Source organism: Schistocerca nitens, chromosome 6 (genome assembly GCF_023898315.1).
Source record: "Schistocerca nitens isolate TAMUIC-IGC-003100 chromosome 6, iqSchNite1.1, whole genome shotgun sequence".
NCBI classification, from domain to species: Eukaryota; Metazoa; Arthropoda; class Insecta; order Orthoptera; family Acrididae; genus Schistocerca; species Schistocerca nitens.
Window position 1 is genome coordinate 171,222,706 of NC_064619.1, and position 18,779 is coordinate 171,241,484.

The following is an 18,779-nucleotide window of genomic DNA, read 5'->3' on the forward strand; positions in this document are numbered from 1 at the left end:
TACTGAAGCACGAAGAACTGTTAAGTTAGTCGCGACTTATTGTTAGTACAAAAGATGAGTGTCCGCTCTCGCTGGTGTTAAGTTGCACCGACAAGGCGAAATGACCGATTGTTGGAATCTGATGGCCTTTAACAAAGCTGTGTTTTGCCTGTCTGTGGATGGAAGACGAAAATTAAGTGGTGCAAAGTATAGAATTGCAGACGTGTTCCATTAGAGGAGGAGCGATATGTGGAATAAGTTACACACTAGAGTCCACGTTTCAGACAAAAAACACACAATTTTTCTCCGATGCAAATAAAGTGGCTGCAGCCTTATTTATTCCACCTCCACTATGAGAAAACGTTTGTGCTGTGTCAAACGAAAACTGGGCACCTAGCGGCGTCACTGTTGCATCTCCGCGATAGAAAAGCGCGCTATTTCTGTATTCATTTGGCCAAGGCAACTTGCGTTTGTGGTCTAACGGTGACATGTGTAGCCTATCATTCATTTCTCTTATTTATTTTAGTAATTAATTATCATTTAGAGATTGCAGTTCATCTTCACGTCATGTTTTCTGGTACTGTCGATACACACTCGGTAGCGCCTCGGAAATGGTGTATACGTCAACGAAATTGTTGAACATTCTTTGAATAGATATTAAATATTAAAATAAATTTATAACAGTCTTCGAAAAAGTTTTGTCTGTATAAATGTGTGGTTCAAATGGCTCTAAGCACTATGGGACTTAACATCTGAGGTCATCAGTCCCCTAGACTTAGAACTACTTAAACCTAACTAACCTAAGGACATCACACACATCCATGCCCGAGGCAGGATTCGAACCTGCGAGCCCGCATCTCGTGGTCGTGCGGTAGCGTTCTCGCTTCCCACGCCCGGGTTCCCGGGTTCGATTCCCGGCGGGGTCAGGGATTTTTCTCTGCCTCGTGATGGCTGGGTGTTGTGTACTGTCCTTAGGTTAGGTAGGTTTAAGTAGTTCTAAGTTCTAGGGGACTGATGACCATAGATGTTAAGTCCCATAGTGCTCAGAGCCATTTGATTTTTTCGAACCTGCGACCGTAGCAGCAGCAGCGCGGTTCCGGACTGAAGCGCCTAGAACCGCTCGATCACAGCGGCCTGCTATAAATGTATGGATAAACGGAATAATATTCACTGCGAACCTACCAGTCGTTACACTGGTATATAACTTACTTCTGTCACTTAGGCAAGCTGACATTTTCGCCATTTCCACTTGCACTTGATATGCCTATGAAGCCGAAATCATGACTGTGCGAAATAAACACTTAGTAATTGCGGAAATATCTTTCAAAATGGTAGCGTATGTAGCGGGAATGCCGCGAGTTCGCGGTTAACTTGGGAACCTGTGTACTCGCTCTCCTTCCTGAGCGAGTCGAGTCCACTTGTACTCGACAACAGACCCTGGTGACGATTGAGCTGCGGCGGGGACTCGAGAGTCGGGTCTAGGGGCAGACGGAGACGGCGAAATCGGAGATGACGTCACAAGACCCGCTGGCGAGTTTGGAGCTCATTTCTGATGTCTAAAACAGGATGATGCACTGTGTTCAAGAGCCGTCGAAGGTCTTTTCAACAAAGAATTTTCATCAAAAGACATAACGAAAAATGGGAAAATATGAGACACAATTGGATGAAACGTCGCAGTAAACAGAACAGTGATTCTCGAACAAACAACAACTGCTTCTGACGAGAACGGCAACTATTAAGAACAATTTAGCTTTCTTTATTCGAGCGAGTGAGACTTTTTCACATGGCTCCTAAATGGTTCAAATGGCTCTGAGCACTATGGGACTCAACTGCTGAGGTCATAAGTCCCCTAGAACTTAGAACCACTTAAACCTAACTAACCTAAGGACAACACACACATCCATGCCCGAGGCAGGATTCGAACCTGCGACCGTAGCGGTCGCGCGGTTCCAGACTGTAGCGCCAGAACCGCTCGGCCACCAGCGGCCGGCTCACTTCTCGGAAAGACGTTTGTGTGTCTCTTAATCGTTAAAGTGGCGACAGCGGACGCGCGGTTCACCAGTGATATCCGCCGTTGCGGAATTCTCCTCTGTCGCTTGCGGCGGTCCATCCGCAACTGGAAACCTGTTTGCTCGCGTGACGCTGCGGTCGTGGACCACTTGACGGCGGTCTAATAATAGGCGGATGCAGCGGCCGCTTCCGAAACCATCTTCCGCCGGCGACGCGTCCTCACTTCTGCACGTTTTGCACTAGCTTCCAGTAGTTGGAGATAGAGCTTCGCTTATTTCTGTTAGCTGCGGAGTTATTAGGTCAGTTAAATTTTACCAAATATTTTTCGCCTTTCTTTTAGGCACATTCATAGACGTCTTACTATGCCCTATGGACATGCAGTTAACAACACTATGTTACACTACTAGCATGATGTTTATCTCAACACTCAAGGTGATAGAGTGTTATCCTTTCTTTATTTCTTCATGAAGTGTATGCTGTAGACACTCTCGTCATCCAGTACGACAACAGCCATGTTGACAGAGATGCATACAAACAATGCTGGTTTGACCAACATTCAGGCATCCTGCTGCAACTCAACTGGCAAATTAAATCGTCCGATCTTAATATGACAGAAAAAGTAGAAACTGTGATCATTATCGTGTGGTCAATGTAACATCTCATGCGTCCAAGTTGCTGACAACATCTATTACATGACAATCAGTTTGGCTTCAGAAATGGGTAAGACACCAGAGAGGCAGTTCTGACGTTGCGGTTGATAATAGAAGGAAGACTTCAGAAAAATCAAGACACGTTCATAGGATCTGTCGACCTGGAAAAAGCGTTCGACAATGTAAGATGTTCGAAATTCTGAGGAAAATAGAGTTATGCTATAGGAATAGACCGGTGCTATACAATGTGTACAAGAACCAACACGAAACAATAAGAATGGAAGACCAAGAACGAAGTGCTCGGATTGGTAAGGGTATAAGATATGGACGTTGTCTTTCACCCCTATTGCTCGATCTACCCATCGAACAAGCAATGAAGGAAATAAAAGGAAAGTTCAGGAATGGTGCTAAATTTTAGGATGAAATGATATCAGTGATAAAAAACGCTGATGACACTGCTATCCTCCCACTGAAAGTGAGGAAGACTTGCAGGACTAATTCAATGGAATGATAAGTCTAATGATTCCAGAATATGGATAAAGACCAAACTGAAGAAGAAAGTAATGAGGAGTATCACCTACATCTACATCTACGTGATTACTCTGCTATTCACAATAAAGTGCCTGGCAGAGGGTTCAATGAACCACCTTCAAGCTGTCTCTCTACCGTTCCACTCTCGAACGGCACGCGGGAAAAACGAGCACTTAAATTTTTCTATGCGAGCCCTGATTTCTCTTATTTTATCGTGATGTTCATTTCTCCCTTTGTAGGTGGGTGCCAACAGAATGTTTTCGCAATCGGAGGCGAAAACTGGTGATTGAAATTTCATGAGAAGATCCCGTCGCAACGAAAAACGCCAGATATGAGATTAGCGACAAAATTAACATCAAAATTGTTGATCACGAAATAAAAGAAGTGAAGAAGATCTGCTACTTGGGTAGCAAAATAACACACGACAGACGAAGTAAGGAGGAAATAAAAAGCAAATTGGAACATGAAGACAGGGAAATCTTCGTCGAAAACGTCTGTTTACTTGTATCGAACATCGGCATTAATTATAGGAAGATAGTACTTTTGGAGCACAGATTTGTGTGATAGTGGAACATGGCCTTGGGAAAAACCACAAAAGAAGAGAATCGGGGCGTTTGAGATGTCATGCTGTAGAAGAATGTTGAAAATTAGGTGTACTGATAAAGTAAGAAATGATGAGGTTCTCCGCAGAATCGTCGAGGGGGGTACATGTGGGAAACATTGACAAGAAGAAGGGATAGGGTTATAGGACGTGTCTTAAAACACGAAGGAACAACTTTCATGAAACTTGAAGGAGTTTTAGAGAATAAAAAAGTAAGAGAAGACAGAGCATGGAATATATCCAACGAGAGATGAATTCGTGACTGGCTGTATCGCACCGATCAGAAGACTGATGACTGATGCCCGCACCCCCGGACCCCCCCCCCCTTTCCCAAAAGACAGCGTCTGGGACAATTTGGAAAATTGTGTGAAACGTAGAGATCAAAATCTCCTCCATATTCGTAATTCTTCGGGATCTAATAATGAAGGAGTGGCTTAATCTGGAGATAGCATACCTGAAGAACCTTACTGGCTCCTTCTCTAGCCGAATTGTGGCTCTTATGAAGGCTAGAGCCGGTGTTACACTGTATTAGCATAATGTCTGCTTAAACTAAACTAAACTCCGTCTGAACAGGCCATGAAGGCCCAACGGTATCGACCGGCCGCCGTGTCATCCTCGGCCGACAGGCGTCACTGGATGCGGATATGGAGGGGCATGTGGTCAGCACACCGTTCTCCCAGCCGTATGTCAGTTTCCGAGACCGGAGCCGCTACTTCTCAATCTAGTAGCCCCTCAGTTTACCGCATAAGAGCTGAATGCACCCCGCTTGCCAACAGCGCTGGACAGACCGGATGGTCACCCATCCAAGTGCTAGCCCAGCCCGACAGCGCTTAACTTCGGTGATCTGACGGGAACCGGTGTTATCACTGCGGCAAGGCCGTTGGCTATAATGCCTGCTTAGGGTGACTAAATTTTTGTTCCGATGTGATTATTTTCCCATGTTGACAGTGTTCTGCAAGTCATTTCTCGTCGAGTTTTGTTAATTTGCACGTGACAACAAATTTCTAGCGGCGTGATTTCCCCGTAAACGTGTGCTGGACCGCGCCTGAACTGAAGGCGGCAGCGGGCAGGGTTCACGGCCGTGTCGCGGGCCCCACGCAGCCGCCCACCCTGGACGACGCCTGTTTACCGTCGCCTCCTGCTGCCTGCGGCTGGTCAGCGAACTGGGTCGCACTTCTTGCACAATACGGGCTGGAGGCTTACCCACACGACGTCCTCTCTTGGTCGCTCTGTTGGTGATGTGCCTCTTACGTGAACGCTACTCCACTGAGTTCGCTAGCGGTAGTTCGGCGGACGGTTTCTTGTCAGACTCGAGCTTTCCCGTGCTGTTGTCAGGAATTTACTCGGAAGGGCACTGCAAGAACGATTTTAGCAACAAAATTTGCTCACATTTCTGGACACCCAGGTACTTTATCTGCGTTGTGTAGAAAATAGTGAGTTTTTTAGTTATGAGGTTGTCGCGCATAGTGTTCCAGTTGACACAACATTTTATTACATTTGTCACTTACTTCATTTTACAAATGGTTAGCGATGCTTACACAGAGCGTTGAGAGAGGTCCTTTCGTCTTGAATACAAACGCCATCTCGCGACTGCAGTCAGTTCCGAAAGAGCTCGAATACTACTGGTATACGCTACAATGAGAAACGTGGATGTAGTAGAATTATAAGGAATACGACTACCAGTTTATTTACGTTTAACCATTACCACTTTTGGATCTTCCTTTAAATCCATCGTCAGACGGCTCTTACAAGTTTTCGTGGTGAGTCCTCGCTTTGTGTTTATGCCCAATAGTTGTTTGTCGCTCTGAGATAAAAGTTTCCTTTTTTTTTCTTTATCGTAGATCACCACACCATTCACGGACACAAACTCAAAGCAAGGACTCAGAGCGGGAACTTGCAACAGTCATCTGAGGATGGATTTTGAATAAAATCCGAAACGGCTAAAAGTTAAACGCAAACATAACTTCTGTATCCTACTTGTGATTAGTTGCTGTATTCAAGCTATAATCCTTTTAATACTACTGGAAAAGTACTTACAGACTCAGAAGCTTCCACATCTTGCGAAAGGAGACATGCTTTGTCATTGACAGAAATTTCGTAGATTACACAACCACACAAAAATAATTCAAACATCTTTAACTGGGGTTAACGTGGAGACCAACGAATTGGTCCACGTCTATCGTTCGTTGACGGGAATAATGTGCATTAAGCCCACTCGCTCTGCTATGTGCAGAATGCTGTCAAACATAGATAACATTACTCGACGTACAACTAGTGTAACGTCATTCAAGCATCAGGCAATTTGTAGTTCGTGAATTTTCAGGAATCAATTGAAACATGTATGCACATGAGAGAAGAGCCACAACTGACTTTTCGTGTCTAGGAAATCAAGCATTACAACACCCCTGTTGACATAAAGTTTTCATTTTATTCCGATTTAAGAGATCTGACCCCTCTACTCTAAATACACTCCTGGAAATTGAAATAAGAACACCGTGAATTCATTGTCCCAGGAAGGGGAAACTTTATTGACACATTCCTGGGGTCAGATACATCACATGATCACACTGACAGAACCACAGGCACATAGACACAGGCAACAGAGCAAGCACAATGTCGGCACTAGTACAGTGTATATCCACCTTTGGCAGCAATGCAGGCTGCTATTCTCCCATGGAGACGATCGTAGAGATGCTGGATGTAGTCCTGTGGAACGGCTTGCCATGCCATTTCCACCTGGCGCCTCAGTTGGACCAGCGTTCGTGCCGGACGTGCAGACCGCGTGAGACGACGCTTCATCCAGTCCCAAACATGCTCAATGGGGGACAGATCCGGAGATCTTGTTGGCCAGGGTAGTTGACTTACACCTTCTAGAGCACGTTGGGTGGCACGGGATACATGCGGACGTGCATTGTCCTGTTGGAACAGCAAGTTCCCTTGCCGGTCTAGGAATGGTAGAACGATGGGTTCGATGACGGTTTGGATGTACCGTGCACTATTCAGTGTCCCCTCGACGATCACCAGTGGTGTACGGCCAGTGTAGGAGATCGCTCCCCACACCATGATGCCGGGTGTTGGCCCTGTGTGCCTCGGTCGTATGCAGTCCTGATTGTGGCGCTCACCTGCACGGCGCCAAACGCGCATACGACCATCATTGGCACCAAGGCAGAAGCGACTCTCATTGCTGAAGACGACACGTCTCCATTCGTTCCTCCATTCACGCCTGTCGCGACACCACTGGAGGCGGGCTGCACGATGTTGGGGCGTGAGCGGAAGACGGCCTAACGGTGTGCGGGACCGTAGCCCAGCTTCATGGAGACGGTTGCGAATGGTCCTCGCCGATACCCCAGGAGCAACAGTGTCCCTAATTTGCTGGGAAGTGGCGGTGCGGTCCCCTACGGCACTGCGTAGGATCCTACGGTCTTGGCGTGCATCCGTGCGTCGCTGCGGTCCGGTCCCAGGTCGACGGGCACGTGCACCTTCCGCCGACCACTGGCGACAACATCGATGTACTGTGGAGACCTCACGCCCCACGTGTTGAGCAATTCGGCGGTACGTCCACCCGGCCTCCCGCATGCCCACTATACGCCCTCGCTCAAAGTCCGTCAACTGCATATACGGTTCACGTCCACGCTGTCGCGGCATGCTACCAGTGTTAAAGACTGCGATGGAGCTCCGTATGCCACGACTAACTGGCTGACACTGACGGCGGCGGTGCACAAATGCTGCGCAGCTAGCGCCATTCGACGGCCAACACCGCGGTTCCTGGTGTGTCCGCTGTGCCGTGCGTGTGATCATTGCTTGTACAGCCCTCTCGCAGTGTCCGGAGCAAGTATGGTGGGTCTGACACACCGGTGTCAATGTGTTCTTTTTTCCATTTCCAGGAGTGTAGTAAAAGAAACTGGTACACCTGCCTAACATCGTGTACGACCCCCGCGAGCACGTAGAAGTGCCGCAACACGACGTGGCATGGACTCGACTAATGTCTGAAGTACCGTTGGAGGGAACTGACACCATGAATCCTGCAGGGCTGTCCACAAATCCGCAAGAGTACGAGGGGGTGGACATGTCTTCCGAACAGCACGTTGCAAGGCATCCCAGATATAGTCAATGTCATTCATGTCTGCGGAGTGTCTGTGGAGTTTTGTGGCCAGTGGAAGTGTTTAAACTCAGAGGAGTGTACTTGCAGCCATTCTGCAGCAATTCTGGACATGTGAGGTGTCGCGTTGTCCTGCTGGAATTGCCCAAGTCCGTAGGAATGCACAATGGACACGAATAGATGCAGGTGATCAGACAGGAAGTGTCACCTGTCAGAGTCGTATCTGGCCGTAACAGGGGTCCCACATCACTCCATCTGCACACGCCCCACACCATTATAAACCCTCCACCAGCTTGAACAGTCCACTGCTGACATGCAGACTCCATGGATTCATGAAGTTGTCTGCATACCCGTGTTGCCGGGCCCCGGCGAGACATAAAGCTTTGTGTCGTGCAGTCATAAAGGGCACACGAGTGGACCTTCGCCTCCGAAAGCCCATATCGTTGATGTTTCGTTGAATGGTTCGCACACCGACACTTTTTGATATACCAGCATTGAAATCTGCAGCGGGTTGCACTAAAGTCACCTTGAACGATTCTCTTCAGTCGTCGTTGGTCCCGTTCTTGTAGGATCTCTTTTCCGGCCGCGGCGATGTTGGAGATCTGATGTTTTGCTGAATTCCTGATATTCACGGTACACTCGTGAAATGATCGTACGGGAAAATCCCCGCTTCATCGCTACCTCGGAGATACTGTGTCCCATCGCTCGTGCGACGATTATAACGCCATAGGCGTTGCAGACGGCTGCGCCGTATTCTGCCTGTTTACATGTATCTGTATTTGAATATGCATGCCTATACCAGTTTCTTTAGCGCTCCAGTGTATTATCTTGAATATATCCTGCATATCCATCATTTTTCGGCGCTGTTTCTCAATAGTTTGTTGCACTTACCTTAGCAAATATTGTTTCATGTGCTAAACTCACGTACTAAATTCCACATATCACCGTTTGAAACGTTCGCTTTCCGTTCTTTCTCTGAGACGCCGTGGTATCGCGCGAAGTCCACTGGCGGCCGCGTCCGGAATTAAACGCCGTTCACTACGTGCGGCGGACGAGAAAAATTATGCAACTTTTTCCATCACTTATTAAAGAGAAAGAGTTCATCGACGAACTTGGATCAATTCTCAGCACTGCTACACTTCGTAAACTGTCCTGATAAGTATCGCCAGCCCCTCTCTGACCCAGGAAATAGATAAAATCGTAAGTAGTGCAAAACACTAACAAATATTCTATAGACAGAATGCGAATACAAACACAGAAAGACTCTTTGTTATATGGTTACACAATTGCACTTGTAAATTGTACTTTCATAAAATATCTAGGAGTATGCGTAGAGTACGATTCGAAATGGAAAGACCACACAAAATTAATCGCCAGTAAGGCAGATGTTAGACTGAGATTTATCGTAGAAACTATAAGGAAATGTTCTCCTCAACAAAAGAAGTAGCTTAAAAAAACCCTCGTTTGACTAATACTTCAATATTGCGTAGTAATTAGTGCTATCGATAAGGGATGTCAAATTGATTCCATATTTTTAGATTTATAGAAGGCTTTGACGCCGTTCCTCACATGCGACTTTTAATCAAATTGCGTGCATATGGAGTATCGACTCAATTGTATGACTGGATTCGCGAGTTCCTGTCAGAAAGTTTACAGTTCGTAGTAACTGACGGAAACGCATCGAGTAGAACAGAAGCATTACCTGGCGTTTCCCAATGAGATGTTATAGGCTCTCTGCTGTTTCTGATCTACATAAACGATAGAGGAGACAATCTGAGTAGCCCTCTTAGATTATCTGAAGATGTTGCTGAATTTACTGCCTTGTAAACTCATCAGATGATTAAAATCAATTGCGAAACGATTCAGACGATATATCTGTATGGTGTGAAACGTGGCAGCTGACTCTAAACCATGAAAAGCGTGAAGTCATCCACATGAGTACTTCAAAAAATCCGCTAAATTTCTGTTCCACGATAAATCACACAAACTTAAAGGCCGTAAATTCGACTAAATACTTGGGGATTACAGTTACGAATAACTAAAATTGGGGCGATCACATAGATAGCGATGTGGGGGAAGCAGATCAAAGACAACAATTTATTGTCGGAACACTTAGAAAGTGCAACAGGTCTTGTAAAGAGACTACTTACACTATGCTTGTCCGCCCTCTTCTGGAGTGCTGCTGTGCTGGGTAGGATCCGCATTACAGCTGCTGTACTGGGTAGGATTCGCATTAGATGGGACTGACGGAGAACATCGACAAAGTTCAAAGAAGTTCAAGTTTGTTTTGTGTGGGGAGTGGGAGAGTATTACGAACATAATACGGGAATTGGAGTGGCTATCAGTAAAACAATGGCGTTTTTTATTTGCGGTAGTATCTTATCATGAAATTTCAGTCACCAACTTTCTCCTCCAATTGCAAAAATATTTTGTTGTCGCCTTCCTACAAAGGGATAAATAGTCATCATAATAAAATAAGAGAAATCAGAGCTCGCACAGAAAGATTTAAGCGCTCGTTTTCCTCGCACGCGGTTCTAGAGTATGACGGTAGAGAAATAGCTTAAAGGTGGTTCGATAAACTCTCTGGCAGCCATTTAATTGTGAATTGCGGAGTAATCATGTAAATGCAGATAAAGATTGCTCGTCGGAATGACATTGATAGAGGGAATAGATAAGATCCAAAGAAGAGCTGCATGTTTCGTTACAGGTTCATTCAGCAATCGCGAAAGCGTCACAGGGATGCTCAGCCATCTCCAGTGCCAGATGCTGGAAAAGATGCGTTCCGCTTATACGTCGTGGTCTACTGTTAAATTTCCGAGAGCGTACATTCCTAAAATATTCAGCCAATATACTTCTTGCGGAAAGACCACGAGCATAAAATTAGTGAGTTTCTAGCCCACGGGCAGCCTTACAAGCAGTCGTTCTTCCCACGAATCATACGCGGCTGCAATAGGAAAAGGGGTGGTGTCGTTGGTTCGTAAAGTACCCTCAGCCACACACCGTGACGCGACTTGCGGAGTGTATATGTAGATGTGGGAGCCTAACTACATCCTCAAAGATTCCGAGATTCAACTACTGGGCTGGACGACATATACCACTAAAAGTCAACGCATATTCCCAACTGGTTCCTTGCAACGTCAGCAAAAAATTTTCTCACGATAACAGTTCAAGCAAAGTGAGAGCAACACCAAAATCAAAAACCTGCAAGTTTCCAAGGAAACAAATGCTGTTTATGAGTGATAAATGAAACTCACCAAGTCCGCTTCCTCTATCAAACACTACCTCCAGTCATCTAATCTCCACGATCCACTACGAGGTCTCTGCTGTCAGTCACGGGTGCATTCATCAGTCCTAATTGGCGCCCGTAAATAATTGTAAAACGAATCGGAATTGCACGCCCGCGCACTGGGGGAGCACGTCCGATTTTCTTTTATAAGTTTTCTGTACTGCAAAAACAAGTTTGTCGACAATTGTGGATGACAAAGACCTGGCTTCAGCAACCACTAGCACTGAGAAGTAGTGAACGGTTGTTTCTCGACTGTCGTCTCGGCTTCCGTAGCGTCTAGCGAAGTTCCATTCGCGGCCGCGACCAAAGTCCACAGCTGACGTTGACGTGCACGCAAACGGGACGTCCAACGTTATGAGACACAGCGCCTTCGCCCCGCGGTACCATCTGGTTAACGTGATTTTGCGCTCTCAGCGCTGTCCGTCTCAGTTGTCGGCTCGGTTTGGCTCGCAAACAGTACAGTTTGTTCACGGAAATGGACGGGCGTAAAAGTCCTACGTTAGCTCTATTAAAACGCTCGTTTTCTCCCTAGTCGTGCTGTTCTGTCTATGGTATTGTGATATTCCTGGCTGTGGCGGCCAGTATTTTATGTTGCTAGAAGTTCGCCTTGATGCAGCAGCATATGGTACAAAAGTGGAGTGGGGTACAAGCAGCAGATGTTACAGTACGTATCACTCCCGTGGCAGAGTCCGTCAGGTGGCTTGCGGAGTGTAGATGTAGAAGTAGAGGTAGAGTAATTATTTACATACTTTTCATTGTATTTAACCCATTAACGCAGTTTTCTGTATGACAGTCTCTCATGGTTACCGTATGAGTCTACCGTTTTCGTTTATTACATTTCACTAGTTTTGAGAAACATAAGAATAATGATATTACAACCGAAGTGCTTCGGACAACTTCGAGTCGCTTTGGCGCTCCTGGGAGACGAAGCACTTCAGCTGCGCTAGTCCCTCTGTTTCGTGTGTTCTTCAGAGACGGACGTGTATCTCTGTTTCGGACGGACATGTCGTACTCTATATCGGAAGTGGTCAGAAAAGACTATTGTGAAAGCTATGTCGAATGTTGTAGAAGACAGTGTGAAAAGTGATATTTTAAAATATAAACAAACAGGATAATTTAATGAGAGGTGTCGTCTACCATCATTGTCAGTACCACAGATCTTGATCTCTGTAGATACAGAGACTAACCTGGGCAGGGGGCATCCCACAAAAAAAGCACAAACACAGGTTCAAGTTCGAGATGACAGCATAGCAGCCTCCGCCGAAGAAGATCCCACGACCGACGAGCTGTCTTCTGCGCTGGGGGCACAACTTTAGAAGTCGACAGGTTGGTGGAAAAAACGGTTAGGGACTCTTATTCAATCTCTACAGATCTCTCCAGCTTCCAGGTTTGTCATCCAACACGACTACGCATAATTTATAGTATACATAAATGAAAACTTAAATGTCTGTGAACATGTAATACGAGGGGCGTTCAGAAAGTAAGCTCCGATCGGTCGCGAAATGGAAACGACTATGAAAATCCGATAAAGCTTTGCACAGATGTGTTTGGTAGTGTCTCTAGTATAACCCCAGTTAGCATCACGTCGCTCTTCTCATTTCTGAGCTCGCAGTGAGTGCGTAAAGATGTCTAGAATATAGTGTCTGCCGCCAAGTACGAGGGCCTGGTGAGAAATTTCGCCTGAAGCTACGCAGCTAACATTACATAACTGTCGTGCTGTTTCTTCTTCAAGACAATTCTCAGCCGCATTCTGCAGGTGCAATGAAGATGCTCCTGCATCGTTTTCAAATGGAAATGTTAGATTACCCACAATACAGTCCGCAATTGTCTCCCCCTGAGTTTCATCTCTGGTCACATGAACCGCTGTCTTTGAAGACAACATTTTGACACAGACAACGAGGTGTAGGCCAGCGTGGAGAATTGGCGGAAAGCACTGGTGGCTGCCTTCTATGATGAGGCTATTGAAAAGTTGGTACAACGCTATGACAAAAGTCTAAGTCAGAACGGCGACTACGTAGAGAAGTAGCTGAAAGGTGTAGCTAATTGTTACAAGTAAAACATTTCTGATGTTCACTGTGGTTTCAGTTTGGCAATCAATCGGAGCTTACTTTCTGAACAGGCCTCGTAAGAACGAAAGATACATGTCCGGGGCAGTGAGGAGATCAGCTTATAAAAAATTCACTACATCGAACAAACTCATCTGTGACAAAAAAGGCTCTTATATTTAGATTAACATTAAATAGTACGGAAATTGTTTCTATTAATTTAGCAAGGAAGTCCCATAACCTTTTAGAAAACGTGGAATTGAAAAAAAATTAGATACAACAAGATTTGAACCCTATACCGACCTAACCTCTACACTGTAACATGGTGCCTCTGGAAACCACGCTCAACTGTAGTCTCGTTATAGGAGACTTTCGATGTTTATCTTATGGACTTCTATAGCTATTAATCGCCGATGTATTATTAACTTACATTTAACTATAACAAATCCTAACCAGAACGACACGTTTTTCATGAAACCTTAATGTGACGTGAAATAGTAAGAGATGAGGTCACAAAGCTCGCAGATAGCCACGTCGCCGTTAGCCTACTCGTACAGTGTGCCGACGACTTTGGCGTCGTGCGATGCGCGAGACAAATTACAGTACTGGCCATTAAAATTGCTACACCAAGAAGAAACGCCGATGACGAACGGGTATTCATTGGACAAAAATATTATACTAGAACTGACATATGATTACATGTTCACGCAATTTCAGTGCGTAGATCCTGAGAAATCAGTACTACCCAGAACAAACACCTCTGGCCGTAATAACGGCCTTTATACACCTGGGCATTGAGTCAAACAGAGCTTGGATGGCCTTTACAGGTACAGCTGCCCATGCAGCTTCAACACGATACCACAGTTCATCAAGAGTAGTGACTGGTGTATTGTGACGAGCCAGTTGCTCGGCCACCATTGACCAGACGTTTTCAATTGGTGAGAGATCTGGAGAATTTGCTGGCCAGGGCAGGAGTCGAACATTTTCTGTATCCAGAAACGCCCGTACAGGACCTGCAACATGCGATCGTGCATTACCCTGCTGAAATGTTCGGTTTCGAGGGAATCGAATGAAGGGTAGAGCCACGGGTCGTAACACATCTGAAATGTAACGTCCACTGTTGAAAGTGCCGTCAATGCGAACAAGAGGTGACCGAGACGTGTAACCAAAGGCACCCCATCCCATCACGCCAGTATGGCGATGACGAATACACGCTTCCAATGTGCGTTCACCGCGATGTCGCCAAACACGGATGCGACCATCATGATGCTGTAAACAGAACTTGTATTCATCCGAAAAAATGACGTTTTGCCATTCGTGCACCCAGGTTCGTCGTTGAGTACACCTTCGCAGGCGCTCCTGTCTGTGATGCAGGGTCAAGGGTAACCGCAGCCACGGTCTGCGAGCTGATAGCCCATGCTGCTGCAAACGTCGTCCAAGTGTTCGTGCATATGATTATTGTCTTGCAAACGTCCCCATCTGTTGACTCCGGGATCGAGACGTGGCTGCACGATCCGTTACAGCCATGCAGATAACATGCCTGTCATCTCGACTGCTAGTGATACGAGACCGTTGCGATCCAGTACGGCGTTTCGTGTTACCCTCTTGATCCCACCGATTCCATATTCCGCTAACAGTCATTGGATCTCGACCAACGCGAGCACCAATGTCGCGATACGATAAACCGCAATCGCGATTGGCTACAATCCGACCTTTATCAAAGTCGGAAACGTGATGGTACGCATTTTTCCTCCTTACACGAGGCATCACAACAACGTTTCGCCAGGCAACGCCGGTCAACTGCTGTTTGTGTATGAGAAACCGGTTGGAAACTTTCCTCGTGTCAGCACGTTGTAGGTGTCGCCAGCGGCGCCAACTTTGTGTGAATGCTCTGAAAAGATAATCATTTTTATATCACAGCACCTTCTTCCTGTCGGTTAAATTTCGCGTCTGTAGCACGTCATCTTCGTGGTGTTGCAATTTTAATGGCCAGTTGTGTACGTGACCTGTTGCTCCGTAGATTTCCTCCGAAAAGTTTGTTGGCGCTCCAGGTTTATACCTACACTCCTGGAAATGGAAAAAAGAACACATTGACACCGGTGTGTCAGACCCACCATACTTGCTCCGGACACTGCGAGAGGGCTGTACAAGCAATGATCACACGCACGGCACAGCGGACACACCAGGAACCGCGGTGTTGGCCGTCGAATGGCGCTAGCTGCGCAGCATTTGTGCACCGCCGCCGTCAGTGTCAGCCAGTTTGCCGTGGCATACGGAGCTCCATCGCAGTCTTTAACACTGGTAGCATGCCGCGACAGCGTGGACGTGAACCGTATGTGCAGTTGACGGACTTTGAGCGAGGGCGTATAGTGGGTATGCGGGAGGCCGGGTGGACGTACCGCCGAATTGCTCAACACGTGGGGCGTGAGGTCTCCACAGTACATCGATGTTGTCGCCAGTGGTCGGCGGAAGGTGCACATGCCCGTCGACCTGGGACCGGACCGCAGCGACGCACGGATGCACGCCAAGACCGTAGGATCCTACGCAGTGCCGTAGGGGACCGCACCGTCACTTCCCAGCAAATTAGGGACACTGTTGCTCCTGGGGTATCGGCGAGGACCATTCGCAACCGTCTCCATGAAGCTGGGCTACGGTCCCGCACACCGTTAGGCCGTCTTCCGCTCACGCCCCAACATCGTGCAGCCCGCCTCCAGTGGTGTCGCGACAGGCGTGAATGGAGGGACGAATGGAGACGTGTCGTCTTCAGCGATGAGAGTCGCTTCTGCCTTGGTGCCAATGATGGTCGTATGCGTGTTTGGCGCCGTGCAGGTGAGCGCCACAATCAGGACTGCATACGACCGAGGCACACAGGGCCAACACCCGGCATCATGGTGTGGGGAGCGATCTCCTACACTGGCCGTACACCACTGGTGATCGTCGAGGGGACACTGAATAGTGCACGGTACATCCAAACCGTCATCGAACCCATCGTTCTACCATTCCTAGACCGGCAAGGGAACTTGCTGTTCCAACAGGACAATGCACGTCCGCATGTATCCCGTGCCACCCAACGTGCTCTAGAAGGTGTAAGTCAACTACCCTGGCCAGCAAGATCTCCGGATCTGTCCCCCATTGAGCATGTTTGGGACTGGATGAAGCGTCGTCTCACGCGGTCTGCACGTCCAGCACGAACGCTGGTCCAACTGAGGCGCCAGGTGGAAATGGCATGGCAAGCCGTTCCACAGGACTACATCCAGCATCTCTACGATCGTCTCCATGGGAGAATAGCAGCCTGCATTGCTGCGAAAGGTGGATATACACTGTACTAGTGCCGACATTGTGCATGCTCTGTTGCCTGTGTCTATGTGCCTGTGGTTCTGTCAGTGTGATCATGTGATGTATCTGACCCCAGGAATGTGTCAATAAAGTTTCCCCTTCCTGGGACAATGAATTCACGGTGTTCTTATTTCAATTTCCAGGAGTGTATAAACAGTCAGACTACATAAGGACCGCGAGCCTCACTTTGATCCGTGAGACAAGGTTAAAATAGTCACTTCTTTTGTACCAGCAATCCAGCTACTTTCAAAAGACACCCAGGTCAGACGAGAAAGAGCAGCACACCGCTTCCAGCTTCTCTATAAACAACACAGTATCACAGTCGAAAGGCAAACAGAATAAGAACAGACAAAAGAATGCCACATTTCAAATTTGCATTAGAGCAAAACATAATTTATTATTATATTCTAATAATCTTCTCCGTATCCACCTCTTTAAACAACATCTCCAGCAAGATGCAAGCTACACACACTGCAATGCAGCCTGTTAATATAGAGTACGTGTGCGCCCAATAGACAGCGACACCCGGCTTGAAAACAAGCAAACGACTATGCCAAAAATTACGCCAGTACACGTGAAAGCACTGTTCGATTCTTTTCGCACGGGGAGAACTGCTTCACTGTTCAGAGACTACCAAGGTCTAAAATACACTCGAAACGCTACCTCACCCCCAGAGGGCGAAGAACTAGCCTCACGCGCTCCACGAGGGCTGCCGGCCGACTCGGATTTCGCGAGCTGCCAAAACACTCGACAAAATTATCTACCATTTATCCCTTCCAGCCAATCATAATCAGGAGCAGAATGTACATATTTTCATTGGCCATTTCCTCTTCCTGCTTATAGTTCTTCCGTAAGGTCCAACTTGATGCCGTGTCTCGAAACTTTTTCTACAGTGGCTGTCGCAAAACACTGGCCAACGTGGGAGATCACAGATCTGTAAGCCAGCCATGTAGGCTCCGCCCACAACGCATTTAGCAGGATTAAGGTCAGGCCTGAGGCGCAGAATGATTGACTTCTGACTCAAACGCGGACATTCACATTTTTCATCGTCTTCTCCAGCTAATAGCGAGTGTCTGACAAGTGCTACCTCCTTCAAGGTTTTTTCACAATATTGATTCGGACTTAAATGGTATTGGAGAAACATGCGGCTACATGGCTAAGCCTTAAGAAAGCCTAGCAAGTGCGAACTACAACATTCCGCATGAATTACAAGCCTGAACTTTAGGTGGATTAGAGTAATCCAACCCAACACGTCCTGGCCTCTGAGAAAGAATTTGTAGCTCAAGGGCCCCACAGAATCTGCCGTCATCCCTAATGGTTAGATCTCGCCTTATGACGTTGCTGCGTGTCGGGTCAGACCCATAAAGAAACCTGTCGTAATTAAAATCCAAATCGCGGAACTATTCCTCCAAATCCTCGTTGCAACAGTCTAGGAAGTGATACTTTACATTCTGTCCCATTGATTCTGTTCACTGCGACAGTGGTATTCCGAACTGCAATAATCAGCTCATGTCTCTCTTGACATTTCTTTTACCACGCTCAAGCTTCGCGACGGCGATTCGCCTTTGGAACTGCGGAAACAGATTTTGGAAAAATAAAAAGAAAGCTGATCGTGTTTATTTATACATATTATATAGAAGCGTCTGTGTTATGGTTTTCTGTCCTTTTAAGTTTTTTGATCATTATCGATAGGCGACTATTGGATATAACCGGCTGTTAACACGCATGTTCGTGGTTCGATTCCATTTGACCTCCTTCGTTTTTCGGGGGAGGAAAAGTCCGGGATGGGACTCTTCACAGACTCATGATGTCATACAATTTAGTTTCTTGGGTGAATAATCAGTTAAAATGACACGTAAACCGCCCAAGAGGCGTCAAATAGAAAGGATAATTCCGATCTGGTAGGCAGACGACATTTACTTAAGGGCAATCGTTAGTTGCTGGATATAACAATTCTTAATGTTTGCAGAAAAAGTTGACCAATGCGCTAACTGTGACACTGCTCAGTAATGTTAGCACATTTTCACTTTCATTGGCACCCAAACATAAGGTAGCCACGCTGAAATTGCTCATAAAAGGTAAATAACGCATCTTTCCCGTGTGTAGATATGGAAACCATTAACGAGGAAATAACTCATGAGACCCTCAGCACCAAAGTTTTGCATTTTCTTTTATTCCCTGAATAAAAACGTTGCGTTGATTAAGTGAATTTGGAATCTAGTCAGTCTTTCTCTATTTCCAT

At 46.6% G+C, this 18,779-nt stretch overlaps 1 protein-coding gene and 1 pseudogene across 1 annotated transcript in view; one reads left to right on the forward strand and one right to left on the reverse strand.

Moving 5' to 3' along the window:
- LOC126262531 (cartilage oligomeric matrix protein) overlaps nt 1-18,779 on the forward strand; it is a 472,157-nt gene that overhangs the window by 98,009 nt on the left and 355,369 nt on the right. The window lies entirely within an intron of this gene.
- Nucleotides 4,539-4,656, reverse strand: LOC126263758 (5S ribosomal RNA; annotated as a pseudogene).